Below are 22,955 nucleotides of genomic sequence, written 5' to 3' on the forward strand. Positions count from 1 at the left end.
AAGCTGACTTGGATTGGAAGAATTACTACTGTGAAAATGGCTATACTACCCAAAGCAATCTACAGATTTAATGTGACCCCTATGAAATTACCCATGATATTTTTCACAGGACTACAACAAATAATCTTATAAACCTAAAATTTATATGTAATTATAAAAGACCCAGGATTGCCAAAGCATAACCCTCCCAAACTTCAGGCAATACTACAAAGGTACAATAATCAAAACAGCATGGAACTGGCACAAAAACAGACATATGAATTAATGGGAGAGAATAGAAAGCCCAGAAATAAACCCAGACACCTATAGTCAGTTAATCAACAAAGGAGGCAATGAAATGGGAAAAAGACAGTCTCCAGCAAGTAGTGCTGGGAAAATTGGGCAGCTGCATGTAAATCAATTAAATTAGAACAAATTCTTACACCAGGCACAAAAATAAATTCCAAATGGCTTAAAGACTTAAATATAAAGCTATGATTAATTGTTAGAGATTTTTGTTTCAGATTAGTCTTCTGGAATTCTCCACTCCACCATTTTCACTGACTTCACCCTATTCTTCCTATTTTTAAGGTAAACACCCTTAACTTCTATGATTGTGAAGTATTGTATAATACACATGTTCTTTTCCTTCACATGTTTGAAGTGAGAATGGTGAAAGGCTTAGATACTCCTGGCTCAAGAAAAAAATTACTGAATATTATTGGGATAGGATTTTAAACAACATAATAATAAAGACACCACTATTTTTAGTTTTCTCAGCATTCTTTCTGGTCTCATTGAACTAACCCTTTAAAAGCCAAAAATTGTTTAAAACTAGTATTTTCTTCAACAGTAATGTTTAAATCATATAGCACATATTAAGTACTTTTTTTCCTGAGATCATAATTTGTTTTCTGTGAGTTATTATTTCCATCACTTTAACATTCCTGAACTTGTGATGCACCTTTTTTTTTCCATACAGACATAGTATAAATGCATGGCTAAGTGGTTTACAAAATGTCACACAGAATTAGTAATAACACTAATATTTTAAATTTTATCCACAATTGCATAGCCCAAAGAATGATGAAATCAATGTTTTTCCTTGGAAATCTATGGATACACCTACAATGTAACCACAGACAGGTTATGCAAATAACGTAACCTATCCACGATGTCACATATAATTATTAGAAGATATTTTAAAATATTGATTTCAAATAATGGAAATATATAAACTACTTAGGCATGTTAAGCTTATGCATGCAAATCTGATGATAAAAGAAGTAATACTCAGTCTCACAAAGAATGCATATAGTGAATATTGTCAAGAGGCCCATGAAAATTAATATTACAATTGCTTTCACTGCATGAAAAGCAGTTTGTGAAAACTGAAATTTAAACCTTGATGCTAAAATACATGAGTCCAAGATACCTGCTACCCATGAATACAATATTGATCTTAAGGCAATAGTCGGAAATTTAAAAGTTTGACATCTACGTATTATAGGGGGATTTCCCTTTGTGGCTAAGCAGATTAGGAAGCCAACATCATATCCATGAGGATGCAGGTTCGATCCCTGGCCTTGCTCAGTGGGTTAAGGATCTGGTGTTGCCACGAGCTGAGGTGTAGGTCACAGAGGACACTTAGATCTAGTGTTGCCCTGGCTGTAGCATAGGTCTCAGTTGCAGCTCCAATACAGCCCCTAGCCCAGGAAGGGAAAACTCCATATGCCACAGGTACACCATAAAAAAACAAAAATAAAAACAAAAAGTAAGGGACAGTGCACATTAAAGCAAGATTTTTTTAAAAATTAAATTTGACTACTTCATGATATGGTCCAATGGTGTATAAAATTTGTTCTAGAGAAACAAAGCATGTTTTCAGACCAATGAATAAAACAGAAACTAACACTGACTCCTTTGCCTGCCACTCATGTGATCGTACTTATTAAATAGTATTTCAAACTCTCAAAATATTTTTTTTAGCTTTTGCAAATGGGGAGTTTTTCATTTTGTAAATAAGATATACTCATTTTTTGATCTGAAGTTTATCTAGCATAAATTCTTATATGTACTGAAGGGAGGGGGATTAAGCAAACTAAGTAAATTTTTAACTTAAAAAATCTTTAAAAAATATGCTACACTATTATTTACAAAAGTATTGCATTATATAAAGTTGTATTTTATATAACTTATTATTCCTATCAAACCATACCAAAGAGTACAAATTTTACTTATGTAGACTAAAATGATTATGCTTACTTCTAAGTTAAATCTTTAATCTGATTATTTAGTCTGAAAGTAAAAAGCATTAAATAACTAAAATAGTAAAAGATGATTATGGTGTTTTATTTTGTACTGACCTTGCTAGGACATTGTAAAAATAAAAGAAGTATCAAAAATTAGAATTACATTAAGTTATTTTGAACAATAATTGACAATGGTCCTAATAGGCTTTAATATGCTAATACTTAATTTGAATAATCAAAGGACACTGAATGATAAAATTCCCCTTTGAAAGATATCTCGGTAGTTCATTCAACATCAAGCACATTACCAATGTAAGTGTTTGAAAATAGGCAAATCAATTGGTTAATAACATTACACATTCAATTATAGTTGCATTATTGTACTGAATCACATTCTCTTGGAAATGAGTTATTCCTGTTTGAGATTTATGTTAGTTCTTCTAACCAGAATATCAACTTAATCATCACATCACATTTTCCTTCCAAGTCAGATAATAGAAAAAATACTATGTAGAGCAAATTAATACCTTTAAAGTTTCACAATAGAGATCCACAGAATGTGAGAAGTGAAAGGGACCATAAAGGTACTACAATGTGGCTGCATTTCATATCCCCTCTTTGACATGTATTCTACAAAGTAAGGCTGTATGGGTAATGACAAAAACCTACTCACAAAGTTAAAAGAAAAAATCATTTGAAATTACAGCTCTGGACTGTGAGGTCAGTGTTCAGGTTAAAAAACTGAAGTTAATCTCTACAATGTGAGATAAAAGTAACTGCTATTTATACCAATTCCAATTAGTTTAGAGAGTCTAGTTCTGAAATGTCAAAGAGGTTTCTACTGACGGACATTATTTTATTCTTTCAAAATGAAAGGTAGCAGAATTTGCCACCCCAAAATATGTCTCTTTGGCATAAGGATTATTTTGAACTGATCTTTTTGGTTTTGTTTTTGGTCTTTTTGCCCTTTTCTAGGGCCACTCCCGCGGCATATGGAGGTTCCCAGGCCAGGGGTCTAATTGGAGCTGTAGCCACCAGCCTGCGCCAGAGCCACAGCAATGCAGGATCCTAGCTGCGTCTGCGACCTACACCTCAGCTCACGGCAACGCTGGATCCTTAACCCCCTGAGCAAGGCCAGGGACAGAACATGCAACCTCACGGTTCCTAGTCGGATTCGTTAACCGCTGAGCCACAACAGGAACTCCTGAACTGATTATTTTTAAGAACGGGGACACAGGAGAAGCTCTGAAAACCAAGTAGAAGTTACTCTTTGGTGAGAAACATTTACATTTATAAAGGAAATCTCCAATTGTAAGAGTGTCTCCCTCTCTACACCAGGAAGAGGAGAATGACATTAAATCTCTAGAAACTCATCAACAGAGAAGACAATAACTTATATCTGCATAACAACTTTACCCTTATTTACTGTGTTTTGCCTGGCAATCTCCCAGAAATGGCCTCCCCTTCCCTATCAAAATCTTCTTTTGTCTTCAGCTGGAGATGGTATTTAAGGTGGTGGCTCAGGCCTTAACTGGGAGTTACTCAGTTCTCCTTAGTTATCTTCCATGTACCCAAAAGGTATACATATTGTTAAACTGTGTGTGTGTGTGTGTGTGTGTGTTTTCCTGTTAACCTGTCTTTTTATTCTTGATGGGGAGAGAAGAGGGAATCTCAGCCCAGAACCTGAAGGATAGAGGAAAAATTATTTTTTCCCCTACAGAACTATATTCTTTTAAAGCACAAAATTCTTCAGATAGCTCATTTTGCTTTACTCTTTTGAAACTATTATCATTATTGAAAATAGTATTTAATTACTAATTACTCTGTAAATTCTCCAGGTGGTTAAACATCTGTGACATCTAAAATACTAAATACTAATTAAGACATTAAAAACCAAAAAGTGCAAAGAATAGGCATGTAAACTACATTGTCTGAACCTTGGCAGGTGAAAGACTAAACTAAGATGAAGGCTATCAAAATTTCAAGATTTTTTTCTGACTACCAAAACATAAAGAACAAGTAAGACTAGCAAAATATGAATTTTCATATTATTGATGATTTCTGGGATAACAATGCTAATCAGAGATTATTTTAAAAGCAACCTAATGTCACAATTTTATAAAAACACTATTAAAATATGAGATCAAGTGTATCATCATTAATTAACATATGAACCACACCCACCAAAAATATACAGCCACAGAGCAGAAACAAAGTATGGCCAAATATTTTGTAATTAATGTTTTAGAAAATACTACCAAACATTGAGCTCTCCGACTAACGACCCAAGGCAGAAATACAATAAAGCACGGACAACATGCTAAGGGGAAAATTAAGATGGTAGCACCAAAGAAAGAATCATTAGGATAAATGGAACAATTACTGAAAGGAAGATGCACTTTAGAACCAACCTAAGGGACAGTTTAAGAAGTCAAACCAAGCGGGGCCCTGTGGGGCTCCTGGGCACAAAAGCTTTTCTGTGTTCCCAGTTTCTTGATTTTTAGGAAACGGGCCTCATTCCGCTTTCACGGCCTTCCCTGAGTTCCAAGCGACAGATTCAGACAACTGCTGATGGGCAAGGGAGGGGATGAAAAGACAAAGAAGAAACAGTCAAGCAACAATAGTATAGCCTTGGAGAAGGATCCTGGTTCTCCTCAAGGGATGCACAAAATGACATAGGCATCTTACACACCTAAGAGAAAAGTGATATTCTTTGTTCTTCTTTTAGAAATGAATACTTTAAAATTGAACAGCTTGGAAGTTCTCACTGTGGCACAAAAGGATCGGCAGCATCTCTGAGTGCCTGGTCACAGGTTCAATTCCTGACCCATTGCAGTGTGTTAAAGGATCCAGATAGGTTACAACTGAAGCTTGGATCTAATCCCTGGCTTGGGAACTCCATATGCCGTGGATGTGGCCATTAGGAAAAAAAAAAAAAAAAAAAGAACAGTTTGGAGTCCTTCCTTGTGCTTCTCCCTGGCTTAGTTGCACCCTAAACACAATTGCCAGTAACCTAAAGATTAGGCACCCTGAGCACAACTTCCTGTGGGTTAAAGCTTATTAGCACATGATGTTATTTAGGAACTTTTTAAGGTTGTTCTAATCTCTGATCAATATGCCTTTTTGCAAGTACTGTTTTTTTTTTTTTTTTTTGTCTTTTTTTTTTTTTTTTTGCTATTTCTTGGGCCGCTCCGGCGGCATATGGAGGTTCCCAGGCTAGGGGTCTAATCGGAGCTGTAGCCACAGGCCTACGCCAGAGCCACAGCAACGCCGGATCCTTAACCCACTGAGCAAGGGCAGGGTACCGAACCCGCAACCTCATGGTTCCCAGTCGGATTCGTTAACCACTGCGCCACGACGGGAACTCCGCAAGTACTGTTATTCTAGGCAGTAACCCAGAAGACCACCACCAGAATCACACTGAAATCTCCTGATGCCAGGTTTGATGATCAGATTTCCCCAAAGAAGGAATGCATGTCTGCCCCAATGCTGATTCATATCTAATACCCTGTTTTTCTCCTATTAGACTATAAAACTCCCCACGATTCTTCAAAGTGGGGGTACAGTCTTTAAGGAATTAGCCTGCTGTGGCCTCCTTTGCCTGGCAAAGCAACAAAAGCTGTTTTTTCTCCTTCACCCAAAACTCTTATCTCTATGTTTCTCTTCAGCCCCAGTAGACAGAAGCTGAGTTTCAGCAAGAGAAGCACAATTAGGAATACTGAGTATATATTTGATAAAAGAAAATATTACAAAACAGAAACCTATAACAACCTAAACCAGGTTCAAAAGAAACTCTTTGTTGAGTGACCAAACCATTTCTGACAATGAGAAGTTTTAAACAACCAAGAGTGCAATAAAATATTGAAATATATAAGCTGCTATCTTGATGGAATCATATACTTAAGAACAAAGTGGAAACTGCTTATAAGAATTGAATTCCTGGTGTTACTGATATTCAAATATCTTTGCTCTTTTGCATTTTTAATTTTATTACATATATTATATGAAGATAGACATATAATTCTATTTCTTTATTTCTATATTTTGGCCACACTCATAGCATGTGGAAGTTCCCAGGACAGGATTGAACTCATGCCACAGCAGCAACCTAAGCTGCTGCAGTGACAATGCCAGATCCTTAACCTGATGCACCACGAGACAACTCCTATAATTTTAAATATATGTTTAAAATGGATGTAGATGCTTCATTTTTAGCACAACCTTTTAAAAAATTTTTAACATTTCTTATTTTGCTTGACTATCCTCTTCTCCCTCCTCACAAATCAATACATGCCGCCTTCTCTGCCTTTAAGATGACCAATATAACATGGTCTGCATCCTTATATGCCCTGTATAAATACATATACATATCTATATACATGGATAATCTTTATTTTTTGTCACTGTTGATTTTTTAACAGTGGCATTACACTGGACACACGTGTTTGCATCTTGCTTTTTTCACTCAATAATATTACATGAATAATATGCAACTCAACCAGTAGTTTTAAATAACAATATAATAATTAATGGTAGGGATGTACCACAACTTATCCTGATATTTCCCTAATGACAGAGATTCATTTTTTGTTTTTGCTTTTTTTTACTGAAACAAATATTGCAGCAGTGACTTTTTGCATATGTCCTATGTGTTTTTATTTCTATGGAATAGAGTTCCAGGAGATGGTTTATGTATTTTTAATTTTATATGTTGCCAAGTTTTTTTTTCAAAAAGCCTCTAATGCATCTGAATTTCACTAGCAATTATGAAAATACTTCTTTCTTCAGTCACCATCAACAAGAGGGATTATAGCTCCTTTTTTTTTTTTTTGCCGCCACAGCTGTAGTATATGGAGATTCCCAGGCTAGAGGTCAAATTGGAGCTATAGCTACCAGCCACCAGCCTACACCACTGGATCCTTAACCCACTGAGCAAAGCCAGGGATGGAACCTGTGACCTCATGGTTCCTAGTTGGATTTGTTTTTGCTGCGCCACAGTGGGAACTCCCCAGGATTATAGCTCTTTTTAATTTTAGCCATTCTAATGGGTAGAATGGTACTTCATTGTAATTCTAATTGGCATTTCCCTAACTGCTGGTAAATTTGAGCCTCTTTTCATATTTATGTCAACTCTTTGGATTCGCATCTCTGTGAAAGTTCTAGGTACATATTTTTCTACTGGATTACAAGTCTTGTCAATTTGTAGGAGTGTTTGCCATTTTAAAGAAATTAACCAGTTGTTAATTACATTACTTTTTCTCTTTAGATATACTACCCACTGATTAACTTCATTTATATTTTGTTGTACTTAAATTTAAAAACATACTTTATATTTTCTTTTATAGCTTTTTGGCTTTCAGTTTTGATTAAAATCTTCTCTGCCCTTAAGTTTTTATGTTTTCAAGATATTCTTTTTTTTTCTTTGTGCTTACCAAGTTTTACTTGCTCATAGGGTATCATGTGCAGAGGTCTTGCCTCCAGCACTGTAGATCAGAGTTCCTATTATGAAATGACCCTGCCTCACACCTCGGTTTGGTGTACCGTGTACAGAAATGCTGCACCTGGCACTTTGATCTGGAGTGCCATGAGCAGCACAGCTATGTCTAACCTGCAAGAACTCTGTCCCCTCTCTGCTAACAAGAATGTATAAAGCAGCCCCACCAACCACCTTTCAGGGAGACCATGTACTCTAGAGAGTGAGTTGCACCTCTCCATTCTTTGACCAAAGAATAAAAATTAAATTTTCTCTAAATGGAACTCAGTCTTGTTCTATTAACATGAACAACTCTAGGTAGGAAGACTCTTGTTGGGACCCAATTCAAAAAGGTTAGTAACAAATTTTGGTGACCATGAAGTGATGACAGATAATGACCTTTTTGCCTATATCTATCCACTAGGCTCTAGTGGGAGGACAGTGGAGGTTTTGGGAGGTTCACATGAGGATGATTGACTCTAGTCTTTGAGGACACTCTGAAGGGGTAGAATGACAGCAGCCAAATCAGAGCAACTTTGCCCAGCAACCCAATACCTGGGTGGGATGTGCATGAAGCATAGCCTCCAGAATAATTTGGCCTGCACCCCCGTGAGGAGATCATACTACCACATCCTTGGGGATCAGAGACTGAAACAAGTGTGTATCTGCCCACTGCCTCTGGTTGGCCTTGACTAGGTACCTACGAGACACTAGGGGACAGTGGGGAGCTGTGGACAAGAGGAAACTATGGCAGTCTTGCCCACTGTCTCACCAGAATTGCTGCCCTCTTGACCCCTGTATGAGGCAGTAGCAGCTGCACCAGGGCTTTCTGCTCTCTACACTGACCTTCAAGGGTCAACAGTAGCATTCTCCATAGTCACCTTCAATTTGGTCAAGGAAAGTGTCCAGCCCTATGAGCCAAGAGGCAAGATGGGGAGAAGGCCAAGGTGATAAGGACCGCCTGACAAAATGGAACAAGGACACTTGATCTGAGTTCAGGAAAAAACACCAGGGATGCCCAAGCAGGAAAGGGTCCCAAGGTAGGTACCCGACCAGGGACTTGACTTCTAGTTTCTCTGAAGTGGGCTGGGGAGTCCTCTGATCCACACATATGACCAGGCACCCCTATTATCAGGAAGACCTGTGAGCTGCTGGCAAGAAGAGGCAACACCCAAGGCCCAACCTCTTGTCTCCCCTCTGCCTGGGAGGAAACCCCTGGGTGATTCTTGATGAAGTTTCCACGGGCTCTCCTCCTGGTTTCAGCAAAGAATACCAGCTGCCCCAGTGATCTGGTGAGTACCTTCAGGAATCCCTCGTGTTTTACTCTCACCCAGTGAGAAGTCCTAAAACTCCTCCTCTTGGGCCAAAAGGAGGAAAGAGAACAGCCAGGCCTCACATAGCTGAGCCACTCCCTAAGGGACCAAGTTGTTCAGGAGGTAAGTGTCTAAACTGCCCTGGCCTGGAGGCGTCCTGTCCAACCCCTGTGGGACATTCTGAACAAGGAGGGACTATCACATGCACTATCATTACACATTCAAGGGAGACCCCTAGTTATATCAGAATCCATGCTGCTTGATTGCCTCCAATTTTGGTATTTTTTTGTGGAATCCATCAACAGTTTGGGGCTGGTGATGAATTTCCTGAATCAAAATCTTACTTGGGTCAAATCTTGAAGATTTCTGTGCCAACAAATCACTCCAACTGCCCCCATTGTATTCAGAAACAAATCCAAAACAGAATATCCAAGGTGTGGGGAATCACACATCCACCATACCTAAGGACAGCCTATTAGGGTGCATTCTTCAGAACTAGAAGTGTTTGGGGTATCACCCCATGACCCCAAACCATTTAATCTTCCTATGTAATACAGCCTGTCTCTAATATCAGCTGGGATATGGGGAAACTTGGCCCACGAATGGGTCTTTTAATTAGGACACCATTTAAAATTGGACCTGCAATCTGAAGGAGGACTCATCCAGGTACACATCCCATTCACCACTTCTGAGCAGACTAAGAGGCTGAGGAAAGATCCAGAGGGGTTCCTGAATCCGATTAGAGGAATCATGCAGATCCATGATCCCACCCGGTGGGACATCAGAGCCTTCTCAAGGTACTCCAAATGTGGGAAGAAAAGGCCAAGATCTTTTCAAAAGCCCAGGAGGAAGCAGACAAAGAGAACAGAACAGAATAGAAACAAGGCAGGTCATGCTATTTTCAGACCAAGGAATCGAGCAGTCCCAGATAAGGAACCCAACTGGGACCACCCAGATGAAGAAGGAGGAGGTGGAAGACAGAGGCTGACTCATTCTATAAATATGATCCTCAAGGGAATCCAGGCAGCAGGAAGGGAACCTATCAATTGGAATAGATAAAGGAAATCAGAAGCCAATGGAAAAGACTTTGACATTTCTAGAGTCTCAGGGGGGCCTCTGAATCTATACTACCACTGACCCTGAGTCAATAGAAGGGAAGGCAATCCTGACGTCATATTTCATTTCCCAAAGTGCCCTCGACATTAGACTTAAGCTTCAGAAACTGGATATAGAGCCAGATACCCTTATGTCTCACCTGGTTAGGTTGCCTACTGGGTGTTTAATAACTGAGATATAGAGGAGGAAAAGTCAGAGGACAAAAAGGCTCAGAGGCAATCCCACTAACTGGCTGTTATTTTCCAATGTCCATCAGTCAGCTCAGGAATCCAGATGAACTGCCCACAGAGATTCTCAACTCAGGAGAGTGGCCCCAGACCTCCATGGACAATAGAGTCAAGGAAACTAGGACTCGATCAGTGTACATTATGTAAAGAGGGACAGTGGAAGAAAGAATGCCCAAAGTCGGGGATGGGGAGGGGAGAGTGACAGATCCCAGCCACTACCCTCAAAGGATGATGGTTTAAATAGATGAAGAATGATGGGACCAGTGGTTTCCTAAGCTGCCACTCCAACTGACCTCTGAGGAGCTCCAGCTGATATTGGGGATGGAGAGGAAGCCTGTTGAATGCTAATCAACACAGTGGTACTCACTCAGTTCTGAACACCAGATAAACTCGGTAACAAGAGTGGTAAAATTATGGGAGTAAAAGGGAAGGTCCAATAACTGGCATTAATAGGATCATTCAAAAATAAATTGTATAAAAACACACTTGCCCATTCCTTCCTGCATGTCCCTGAATGTCCGATACCCCTGCTAGGAAGAGATATCTTACATAAATTGGGGACTACTAGTTCACCTAATGGGAGACAAATTGGAGATGGTATCCCCTTAGACAAAGGGCATAAGATAATAATGTTAATGACTAAGGATATACTTTCCCAGAGAGACAGAGTTGATTTCTCCAGAGTAAACCCTAAGGTCTGGGCCCAGGGAAGGGAGGGAAGAATTGTACGACCCAGTCCTATAACACTTCAGCTAAAATCCAGACATACAAGGCCTAATAGAAAACAGTATCTTCTCTACTCCAGAAGAAAAAGAGGAGGCCACATCAAGAGGTAGGAGGGGCAATTTCGCAATACAAACAACCCCATACCTCCAGGGTGGGAAGCTCCACAGACTGAAAAACAACTGGTTCAGAGAGACTCACCTACAGGAGTGAGAGTTCTGAGCCCCACATCAAACCCTCATGTGCAGGGATCTGGCACTGGGAGAAGGAGCCCCTGGAGCATCCGGCATTGAAGGCCAGTGGGGCTTGTGCACAGGAGCTCCACAGGACTGGGGGAAATGGAGACCCCATTCTTAAAAGGCACATACAGACTTTTGCGTGCACTGGGTCCCAGGGCAGAGCAAGGTCTCCATAGGAATCTGGGTCAAACCTGACTGCAGTTCTTGGAGGACATTCTGGAAAACAGGGGTGAATGTGGCTTGTTGTGAGGGAAGGACACTGAAGGCAAAGCTCTCAGGAATATTCAGCAGCTGCCTTTCTCTGGAGGGGGCCATTTTGGGAAAATCTGGCCCCATCCATGAGTCAGTGCTGAGAAGCCCCAGAGCAAATAACAGTCCAGGTGGGATCACAGCCCCACCCCTCAGCAAACAGGCTACCTAAAGAACCCTCAGGCACATAGCTGCCTCTAATCCCATCCAGAGACTAAGCCGCACCCACCAGAGGGATTAGAATCAGCTCCACCCACCAGTGGGCAGGCATCAGCCCCTCCCATCAGGAAGCCTACAGCAAGCCCCCATACCCACTTCAGCCACAAGGGGGGCAGACACCAGAAGTGAGAGAGGCTACAACTGTATTATCTGGAAAAAGGTCACCACACCAAGAACCTATAAAAATGAAAAGACAGAGAACTATAACTCAGATGAGGGAGAAAGGAAAAACCCCAGAAAGTCAGCTAAGCAATGAGGAGATTCTCAGCCTCCAGGAAAAAGACTTTAGACTGTCAATGCTGAAGATGATGCAAGACATTGGAAATAAACTGGAGGCAAAGATGGATAACTTACAGGAAACACTGAGCAAAGAGATACAAGCTATAAAACTGAAACAAGAAGAGATGCAAAATACAATAACTGAAATAAAAAATTCACTAGAAGCAGCTAATAGCAGAATACAGGAGGCAGAAGAATGTATAAGTGAGGTGGAGGACAGATGAGTGGAAATTACGAATGCAGAACAGAAAAGAGAAAAAAGATTGAAAACAAATGAAGAGAGTCTCAGAGAACTCTGGGACAACGTTAAACACATCAACATCCATACTATAGGGCTGCCAGAAGGAGAAGAGAGAGAGAGAGAAGGGGACAGAAAAAAATATTCCAAGAGATAATAGCCAAAAACTTCCCTAACATGGGAAAGGAACCACTCATTCAAGTCCAGGAAGCACAACGAGTACCATATAAAATAAACCCAAGGAGGAATACATCAAGACACATATTGATCAAACTGACCAAAATTAAAGACAAAGAGAAAATCTTGAAAGCAGCTAGGGAAAAGAAACAAGTAACATACAAGGGAACCCCAATAAGGTTATTGGCAGATTTTTCAGCAGAAACTCTGCAGGCCAGAAGGGAGTGGCATGATATACTTAACATGATGAAAGGAAAAATCCTCCAACCAAGATGACTTTACCCAGCAAGGCTCTCATTCAGATTTGAAGGAGAAATCAAAAGCATTACAGATAAGCAAAAGCTGAGAGAATTCAGCAACACTAAACCAGCCCTACAACAAATACTAAAGAAACTTCTCTAGGCAGGAAAGAAAAGACAGCAACAGGCAACAATTCCACAAATGACAAGGCTCACCAGTAAAAGTATATATACAGTAAAGATACGAAATCATCCATGCACAGTTATACCACCAAAGTCAGAAATCATGAGAAGAGGTGGGTACAAATGCAGGACACTGGAGATGAACTTGCAATTAAGAGAACAACAACTTAAAACAATCTCACATACATATAGACTCTTATATCAAAACTTCAGAATAACTGCAAACCCAAAATCTACAATTGATACACAAACAAGGAATCTCTGGAGAAGAAGTATATCTCATAGTAAATAGGCACATAACCCACCATAAAGGGGGTCATTTGACATCATTCGTAGAATGCTGAAGTCTTCTTAGATCTGATTCTGATTTCCTCTCCATCAAGGAATTTATGATAATTATAATTAAATAATACAGTTCTACAATTGTATTATTAATAACCATTTCTCTCCATGGTACAATGTAAGGTCTATAATGTCTTGTTTATCACATCACCTAGAACGGTGTAATGCCTATATTGAAGAATCTATAAGATGTAACAAATTGTGAGGACATATTTATATAGTTACACTGTTTTATTAACCAATTTATGCATTTTATATTTTACTTATTTTCAGAGGGTGTATTATTTTTGTTATGCTTACCAGTTAAGCTATTCTTTTTATTATGCTATATAAAATATTTAATGGTATATAAGGCTTTCTTCTTTATAAATTTTAGTTGCATAATATACACAATTTTAATATAATGCTAATTTTGAAGGAAAAATTGAAATGTAATAAATAATAGTGAATAGTAAAGATGAAAGCCATACAAAATGGGATAAAGTATAAAATAAATTTCCTATTTATCTCAGCAAAAAAAAAAAAAAGAAAGAAAAAAAGAAAAATGTCAGGAAATGCCACAATAAAAACAACCAGAAGAAATGAACTCTCACCCCAGAATTCTAAACTCAACAAAAGTCATTTACCAGTACCTGTGGACCAAAGGCATCTTCAGTTTACACAGTGTTTACTCTTTCCATTACCTACCATTCCTTGTGAAGACCAGCTCTCTCATCCTGAAGCTTCTCTCAGCATTTCTTGCAGTGTGGTCTGGTAACAGTGACTTTTCTGAGCTGATTATATCATGGACATTGGGAATGTTATGTTGTCAGGATTCTGTTACATTTATCTGAAAAAAAAAATCTCATTTTGGTTTTAGCACTTTAAAACATCAGGGAGATCAAGATACCATTGCAACCTTTGGTTTTATATTTTACATTTTTCACATGATTATTTCAAATATACCAAGATCCATTTCTGAGTTTAAAAAAAAAAAAAAGTTGTTCCCGTCGTGGCGCAGTGGTTAACGAATCCGACTAGGAACCATGAGGTTGTGGGTTCGGTCCCTGCCCTTGCTCAGTGGGTTGACCATCTGGCATTGCTGTGAGCTGTGGTGTTGGTTGCAGACACAGCTGGGATCATGCGTTGCTGTGGCTCTGGCGTAGGCTGGCGGCCACAGCTCCGATTAGACCCCTAGCCTGGCAACCTCCATATGCCACGGGAGCAGCCCAAGAAATAGCAAAAAGACAAAAAAAAGAAAACAGTATCCTTTCCTTCAGGAGGCCTTATGGGGCATAGTCTCTGTTACACAGGGCCTAATTGACCAGGGCCTTATTGGACCATGACTGTTGTGCGGTGAAAGAATAGAGACCACTCCAACTGAGAAGAAACAAATCAGGAGTCTTTATTACTGGCCAGGGCCACACACTGCCTACAAGCGGCTTGGGTGTGAAGCCCCGAACAAAGACATGGACCGGGTTTATAAAGGCAAACTTACATTCAGGTTGGAAGGGGGGTGTGCATGCCTAAGGAGGGGTGCCAAAAACAAAGTGGTGGTTAAAATACTTTACATCTTAACTAGTGAGAGTGTTTCAGTTTACAATAATGATTTGTAGTAAGGTTCATATCTTCCAACTTCAAGCAAGCAGCTTATGTCAGCACTAGAGAGGCAATTAGGTGGGTAACCTTGTAGCCTGTGCAGTCCCCCTTATCAGCTCACTTAGTTCTAACAGGAAAAGGGGGCTGTGGCTGGAGACTTAGGTACTGGGCTGATTGCCTTACACCGGCCCTGTGGAATGTCAGCAAGGCCCAGGCCTGTGTCCAGCCATGGAATGTTAACAGGGCCCAGGTTTATGTCCTTCATTCCCCACTGGTTTTATTTACCTCCTTTGAGTCAAATCATTGATTCACTGTCGGGCATAGGTTCATATTTATTCAGGACCATCTGTGAGATGGTCTGGTTAGTAAAAGCTCTTATCCGGTTTTGTATAAAGCCAGTAACACATCGGAGGAGACAAGGTACAAAAAGTAAAATTAGTGCTATAGTGACTACTGGGCTTATCATAGGGAGAAGCCAGGGGAGCCATCCAGAAAGTCTGCCCCATTACCAATTATTTTTATACCTGGCTTGTCTTTTTGTTACCTGATCTCTTAACTGCGGTACCATATCACGAACTATGCCAGATTAGTTTGTGTAGAAACAACATTGTTCACCCAGGAAAGTACAAAGACCTCCTTTCTCCACTGTTAGGAGATCTAAGCCCCTCTTATTTTGTAATACAACTCTGCCAATGAGTCCAACTGATCTTGTAAAGAAAGTACTGTCAACATGACCGTGTCCAGGTTGCCCTGGACTTGCTCAGACAGGCATTTGCTATGTACTATCCCAGCCACTCCTGTGCTTACTCCTGCCGTGACGCCCAGGGCTGCCTCAAGAGGAATCAAGAGGGGAAACACCCTCTTGATTCATCTTTTCCGATGAGCCCCTCAGTATACTGGAATGGGAATTGCTTGTTTACCAGGGACGAGGGACACATCCAGGATTGCCCAGACTACAATGCCTGGTCCATCCCAATCTTTGGGGAGGCAACGATATAGTACATCCCCACATTGAACGAGTTTCTCTGTGGTGGTACAGGGAGTATTTTTTAGGGACAGTAGCAGTCTGGTTACAGTGAGAGGCATCAAAGATACTCTCCGTCCCTTTAAGGGAATAGAGCCCTTTTGAACATAACATCTAGCAAGTTTTTTAGGGATAGGAAGGGGGCCCATTAGGGAGTAGTCTGGAGTGGTCAAGTTTAAATTAGTGAATGTTTGGCCTCAGAATCTTCAATAGGCGTTAAGCCTGGAGAAGAGGAGGTACGGATCCAACAGCTTTTCGCTAATGGGCTTTTGCTGTCGCCAAGTATTTCCTCTTTATTTTTAATGTCCTTTCTGATGTTAAGAAACCGCTCTCCTTGTAGAGGCTCCCAGGTACACGTGCTGTAGCAAATGCATATCGGCTGTCTGTATAAATGTTAACAGTTTTTCCTTTTGCCTTTTTCAGGGCCTCAGTCAAGGCGATCAGTTCCACCTTTTGAGCTGAACTCCCATGGCCTAAAGGCGGAGCCCATATTATCTCTCCCTCCTTACTGATGACTACAGCCCCTGACAACCTGCTTTTTAAAGCTACTCCCATCCATAAAGAATACCTCCTCAGGTTGTGCCAGTGGAATGTCACTCAGGTCTGGTCGCAGTCCTCGTAGACCGGTTGTGACTCCCACGCAGCTGTGGATAGGTTGCAGTGGGTTGTCATCTGGTAGGAGGGTGGCTGGGTTTAGAGCTGTCAATTTATGGAATTTTAATCGCGGTTGGTCTAACAGCAAGGCCTGAGATTGAGTTAGCCGCGCATTTGATAACCAACGTTCAGGAGTTCCTTTTAGGAGGGCCTCCACAGTGTGTGGGGCTGTGAGGAGCAAGTCCTGGCCCAGGTTTAGTTTATCAGCTTCCTTAACTAGGACAGCTGCTGCAGCTACCACACGTAGGCATGCTGGCCACCTGGAGGCTACTGGATCCAGTCTTTTTGAGAGATAGGCCACTGGGCGTTTCCAAGGCCCTAAAGCTTGTACTAATACTCCCTTAGCTATGCCTTTTTTCTCATCTATACATAGGTGGAAGGGCTTGGTTATATCAGGCAAGGCGAGTGCAGGAGCTGATGTTAGGGCCTTTTGTAGGTTTTCAAAGGCCTGTTGTTCAGTCTCTGTCCATATTAATTGGGTGTTTCCCCCGCAGTGGCAGAATAGAGGGGTTTTGCCAGTTCTGCAAAACCTAGGATCCAGAGGCGGCAGTATCCTACTGCTCCCAGGAATTCCTGCACCTGTTTCTTTGAGGTGGGAGTTGGAATTTTTAAGATAGCAGAGACCCAAGAGGCAGATAGGGTGCGCTTACCTCTTTCTAGGTCAGACCCCAGGTGGATGGCTTGGAGGGTGCAGAGCTGAGCCTTTCATGCTGAAACTCGATATCCAAGCCCCTGAAGAACTTCTAGCAGTCCTTCTGTAGCTTCTTGGCAGGCCTCTTTGGTTTCTGCTGCCAGCAGGAAGTCGTCCACATACTGCAAGAGCATCACCTGGGGAAAGGTGTTCGTGAAAGACTATAGGTCTGAGGCCAGAGCCTCATCAAAGTCAGGGAGTTTTTGAACCCCTGAGGAAGCCAAGTCCAGGTGAGCTGTCCGTTAATTCCCTTTTCAGGATTGGACCATTCAAAGGCAAAAATGGGCTGGCTGGACTTAGCCAGTGGAATGCTGAAGAAAGCATCCTTTAAGTCCAATACAGTATATATTGTTTGTTCCGGGGGTATCAGGCTAAGCAAGGCATAGGGTTGGGACCTGTGGGGCGGATAGTTTCAACCCGTTTGTTAACTTCTCTTAAGTCTTGGCCTGCTGGTAGTCCTTGGTTCCTGACTTTAAAACTGGGAGCAAGGGTGTATTCCAGGGAGACTGGCAGGAGATCAAAATTCCAGCCTCCATTAACCAATCAATATGCTTTTTTATTCCTACTCGGGCTTCTTGACTTGTATTGTCTCACCCTTAATGGGGTGGCTTGGCTCATCAGTTGAACAACCACAGGGGGTTGATGTTTTGCCAGTCCAGGGGCATTTGATTCAGCCCATACCTCAGGGTATTTTTGTAGCAATTTCTGTAAATAAGAGTCCTTTTGTTTGTCAATATCAGGGGGTTCCTGGTTTAAACAGTATTCCTCTGAAGTAACTAAAACCTTTGTGGGCCATACCAAATTTAGTTTAGCTTCTTCTGACTCAGAAGATATAGTTGCTTTCAGTTTATGAAGTAGGTCCCAGCCCAGGAGGGGATATGGGCGATTTGGCATGACCAAAAGCGAATGGGTAACTCTTCCTTTTCCTAGGTTCACAGTTCGTTCGGCAGTCCAAGGGAAAGAGTCAACCTTTCCAGTGGCCGCTTGGACTGAGGTCTGTTCTTTTATTTTTCCCAAGGGTTTTGTTAACACAGAATGGGCTGCCCCTGCATCTACCAGGAACCGGACTTTGTTGCCACCTATGTTTAAAGATACCATGGGCTCCTGGAAGCTTAGGGATATGGAGCCCCAGCCCCGTCAATCTTCTTCTCCTTCTACAGTCAGGATGGGTTTCTTTTTCTCTCCCCTTTTTATTGGGACATTCATTTTTCCAGTGTCCCTTTTCCTTGCAATAAGCACACCAGTCTTTCTCAAGTGTAGCCCCCCACCTTTTTTTTGTCTTTTTGCCATTTCTTGGGCCGCTCTCGCTGCATATGGAGGTTCCCAGGCTAGGGATTGAGTCGGAGCTATAGCCACCGGCCTACGCCAGAGCCACAGCAATGCGGGATCCAAGCCGCGTCTGCAACCTACACCACAGCTCGTGGCATCGCCAGATCGTTAACCCACTGAGCAAGGCCAGGGATCAAACCCGAAACCTCATGGTTCCTAGTCGGATTCGTTAACCACTAAGCCACAACGGGAACTCCAGGTGTAGCCCTTTTTGACCTAGCTTGAGGCCTTGAGGGTTTTTTGGTCCCCTTAGTCTCTAATGTGGCTACCACCCTACGTACTTCCTTCTTTAGTTTTCTTTCATCTTCTGGCTCCCAGTTATGAAACACCTTCTGCGCTATCTCTATGAGTTGGGCCCTATTCATACCCTCAAATCCCTCTAACTTTCGTAGCTTTCTCCTAATGTCTGGGGCCGACTGAGAAACGAAAGCAATGTTTATAGCCCTCTGGTTCTCAGCAGCATCGGGTTTATAGGAGTCCGGGTACGACAGGCCTCTAGGAGGCGCTCCAGAAACCCAGCTGGAGATTCCCGGGGGGCCTTGTGTTACTTTGCTTGCCTTAGAGAGATTAGTGGGTCTCCGGGCTGGAGCGCGGAGTCCCTGTAGCAGAAACTGGCGATAGTTGTCTAGAGCCTCCTTACCTTCTCTCGAGTTGGGGGGTCCCAGTTAGGGCGGTGCGAGGGGAACCAACGCTCGATATGTTGCTCCTGGCCTGCCCCTCCGTCTGGTCCTTGGATTGCTTTTCGGCTTTCTGCCAGGATCTGGTCCCGCTCCTCTGTAGTAAAGAGTCTGGAGCAGCTGCTGGCAGTCTTCCCAAGTGGGTTGATGGGTGTAGAAGAGAGTTTCAAGCAGGGAGATAAGATTTTGAGGCATTTATGAGAAAGGGGGATTCTGAAGTTTCCAGTTATAGAGAGCAGAGGTGGAGAGGGGCACATATACCATGAAGGGAACTCCCGGCGTGTCTCCTGATGCAGCCTCTCCGAGCGGAAAATCAGCGGCCGCAGCTGAGGATGAATCAGGAGAGGGAGCAGAGGAGGTCGGGGGCTGCCCATAGCAGTAGCAGCTAGACCGATGGAGATTATTAATATGAATGGGACATACAGGATAAGAAAAACATCCATCCCCCGAGGCTGGGGGATGAGAAAAAAAGAGAGCAGTTAAAATCTGGAAGAAGGGCTGAGGGCTCCACCCAAATCCTATGGGGTGGGGGACAGTGGTGGCCAGAGGAAACGGGCAAAGAGTTTTGCTTAAACCACTATGTTCCTAACACGTTGCACGGAAATGGTCTTGCGGGGGGGCAGAAACCTTAGCGGTCTGGTCCATTCCGTGACCCCTTTATCCTTTCACGGGAGTCTAAGTGGCAGGCGCCCTAACGACTTTTAAGTGCCTCACCCGTGCCCACAGGGTGTTTATTCGGCCTAGTCCTCAGTTGCTAGAAGAAGAGACTCTCACCCTTCCAGGCGACAGCTATGGAGGCGGGAGTATTGATGCCTTCGGGGCCCGCCAGGGAGTAGCCCTGGCTGGAGCCCTTCAATTGCTTTCACCGTCATTCACCTGTTCGCAGAGAGTCCTTTTGTGAGGGAGGAGGTGAAGGGTTAAAGCGAAAGGGAAAGGAGCTTTGTTAAGCAGAGTGCCCGGAGGAGACAGCAGGGGAGCAAGAGACACCGCTGCAGGGAGAAGGCGAAAGAGAGCCAGTGAACCAGCAAGAAAGAAATATTATCCGTGGAAAGAGAACGTTTTTAACACAGAATACAAAACACAAACAGACAACACAAACAGAAACTCCGGAGACAAAAACCCACGCTTAAAAGAGTCACACAGATAACTAGGAACCAGGTAACCAGGTGAGGCTGGGCGACATCTCGCTCCGGTCTCTGGGCAAGGAAGTATGCCGCGTCTGGCCTTCCCCTGCCCCCAGAAACGCATCGCGGACCAGACCTACCTCCGGAGGATTTCCAGACCAGGAGACTCCGTTTTCTAATTCTGGGGTGAAGTTGCTCGTCTCCTGGGATCAGCACAGAGGAGCTCGGGTGCTCTTTTCCTCAGGGCCCTGGAACATCATCAGGGCGTGCGCCTCCTAAGGAAGGGACCCCCTTCCCCACGCTGATCTGGAGGCGTCCGAGTTCCAAAAGCTGGAGGGTCTGTGTCTCGCTGGGGCCTCCAAATATTGTGCCGTGAAAGAACAGAGACCACTCCAACTGAGAAGAAACAAATTAGGAAGGAGTCTTTATTACTGGCCAGGGCCACACACTGCCTACAAGTGGCTTGAGTGTGAAGCCCCGAACAAAGATATGGACCGGGTTTATAAAGGCAAACTTACATTCAGGTTGGAAAGGGGGTGCGCATGCCTAAGGAGGGGTGCCAAAAACAAAGTGGTGGTTAAAATACTTTACATCTTAACTAGTGAGAGTGTTTCAGTTTACAATAATGATTTGTAGTAAGGTTCATATCTTCCAACTTCAAGCAAGCAGCTTATGTCAGCACTAGAGAGGCAATTAGGTGGGTAACCTTGTAGCCTGTGCAGTCCCCCTTATCAGCTCACTTAGTTCTAACAGGAAAAGGGGGCTGTGGCTGGAGACTTAGGTACTGGGCTGATTGCCTTACACCGGCCCTGTGGAATGTCAACAAGGCCCAGGCCTGTGTCCAGAGCTGTGGAATGTTAACAGGGCCCAGGTTTATGTCCTTCATGACAATCAGCCTGTAATACCTCCATTCTCCCCATTAAAAAACCCAGTAAGGAATATGGAATGGTACAGGATCTCAGGGTAGTCAATGAAGCCACAAAGGATGTACATCCAGTAGTCCCTAATCCCTACACGTTGGTAGCTCCTCTACTGTCCATCAGGACCTATTATTCTGTATTCTATTTAAGAGATGCCCTTTTTTTGTATACCATTAGCTCCAGAGTTACAAGAAATTTTTGCTCTTAAGTGGCAGGACTGGAGTTCCCGTCGTGGCGCAGTGGTTAACGAATCCGACTAGGAACCATGAGGTTGCGGGTTCGATCCCTGGCCCTGGTCAGTGGGTTAATGATCTGGCGTTGCCACTAGCTGTGGTGTAGGTTGCAGATGCGGCTCGGATCCTGCGCTGCTCTGGCTCTGACATAGGCTGGCGGCTGCAGCTCCAATTAGACCCCTAGCCTGGGAACCTCCATATGCCGTGGGAGTGGCCCAAGAAATAGCAAAAAAAAAAAAAAAAAAAAAAAAAAAGACACACACACACACACAAAGTGGCAGGACCCCAAAACATGACAAAAACAGCAATATTAGAGATTAGATCAAGATGGCAAAGTAGGAAAATGTGCAGTTCACCTCCCTTCACAAACACATGAAAAATGCAGCTACATATAGAATAATTCTCATATAAAATGAACTGGAAGGTAGCAGAACCCTTATACAACAAAAGCTACATGAAAGATTTCCACATAACCAGGTAGGACAGAAAAAAGGTTTAAGGTCAGGACCTGCTTCTCTGGGAGGTATCTGAAAGGAAGAAAAGATCCACACAGGCAGATCCTCACCCTGAGGAGCAAGTAGGTTGAGCCACAGACTGGGCATTCTACGCAGAGGAGACAAGCCTCCTTTGCTGCAGGAAAAGCCAGAAAGAAGGGCTGGAGAAGCCTAAACTCTACTCCCAAGGAGTATACACGTGTTCGCTTGCTAACAATCAGGCAAAGAGAGCTCTGCACTGGGGGCTGCTGCCTCACTGCAGCCCCCCATCCACCAAGCAGGTCTAACATTCCAGTCCCACTCATTCCACACCACATTTTGGCATGGTATCTGGGCCAGTTGGGCCCTGGGAAAAGACTCAGTCTAGCTATGGAGAGAAAGCCTGGGGGCCTGGGTTGTGGTCTGAGTGGGGCAGCTGTGGACATGTCAGCATTTATTCCACTGGTGCCAGGAACCACCATGCCTCAGTCTCCACTTAATGGAGCGGTGGCTGCCTTTGTTTGCCACTCACTTTTGTGAAGCTTCAGGAGACACTGAAACCAGCAGGCAACAGTTGATATCCCAGCAGAGCAAGTGCTCTGGATCCACCCGCTCCATGCCATATTTTGGCACTGGATGTGGAGCAGACAGATCTAGGGAGAAGAATGCTACATAGGCAGCGCTTATCTCTGGCAGCATCATGGCTGCCTCAATTCCTATAGCCACAGTGCCCCTAATCCTAGCGCCCAGGCTAGTAAGGACTCTTGGCTCCACTCATTCCATGCCATAGCCTTACCTTAGATCTGGGATGAACACAATAGTGGAAGGAATGTAACCTTAAGCTGTGTTTGAGTATAGCTACAGACACTATACAGGCAGCACATCAGACCTCTATGAGGGGTTCACTTGTTTCAGCGCTCCCCTCCCTTGGTGCAGAGCATGCACTCAAGGGGAATGGTAGCCTGATTGAGCGTAATCCTCAGCGCTTCTATTCCAACAACTGG

The 22,955-nt window shown here is 42.9% G+C and overlaps 1 long non-coding RNA gene across 1 annotated transcript; it reads right to left on the reverse strand.

Moving 5' to 3' along the window:
* Window positions 13,805-21,486, reverse strand: LOC110257756. Its single transcript, XR_002340713.1, has 4 exons — window positions 20,466-21,486; window positions 19,165-19,332; window positions 17,155-17,332; window positions 13,805-14,077 (listed from the first exon to the last, which is right to left on the reverse strand). It is a non-coding gene; the product is annotated as an uncharacterized LOC110257756 (long non-coding RNA).

This window comes from Sus scrofa, chromosome X (genome assembly GCF_000003025.6).
Source record: "Sus scrofa isolate TJ Tabasco breed Duroc chromosome X, Sscrofa11.1, whole genome shotgun sequence".
Lineage (NCBI taxonomy): Eukaryota > Metazoa > Chordata > Mammalia > Artiodactyla > Suidae > Sus > Sus scrofa.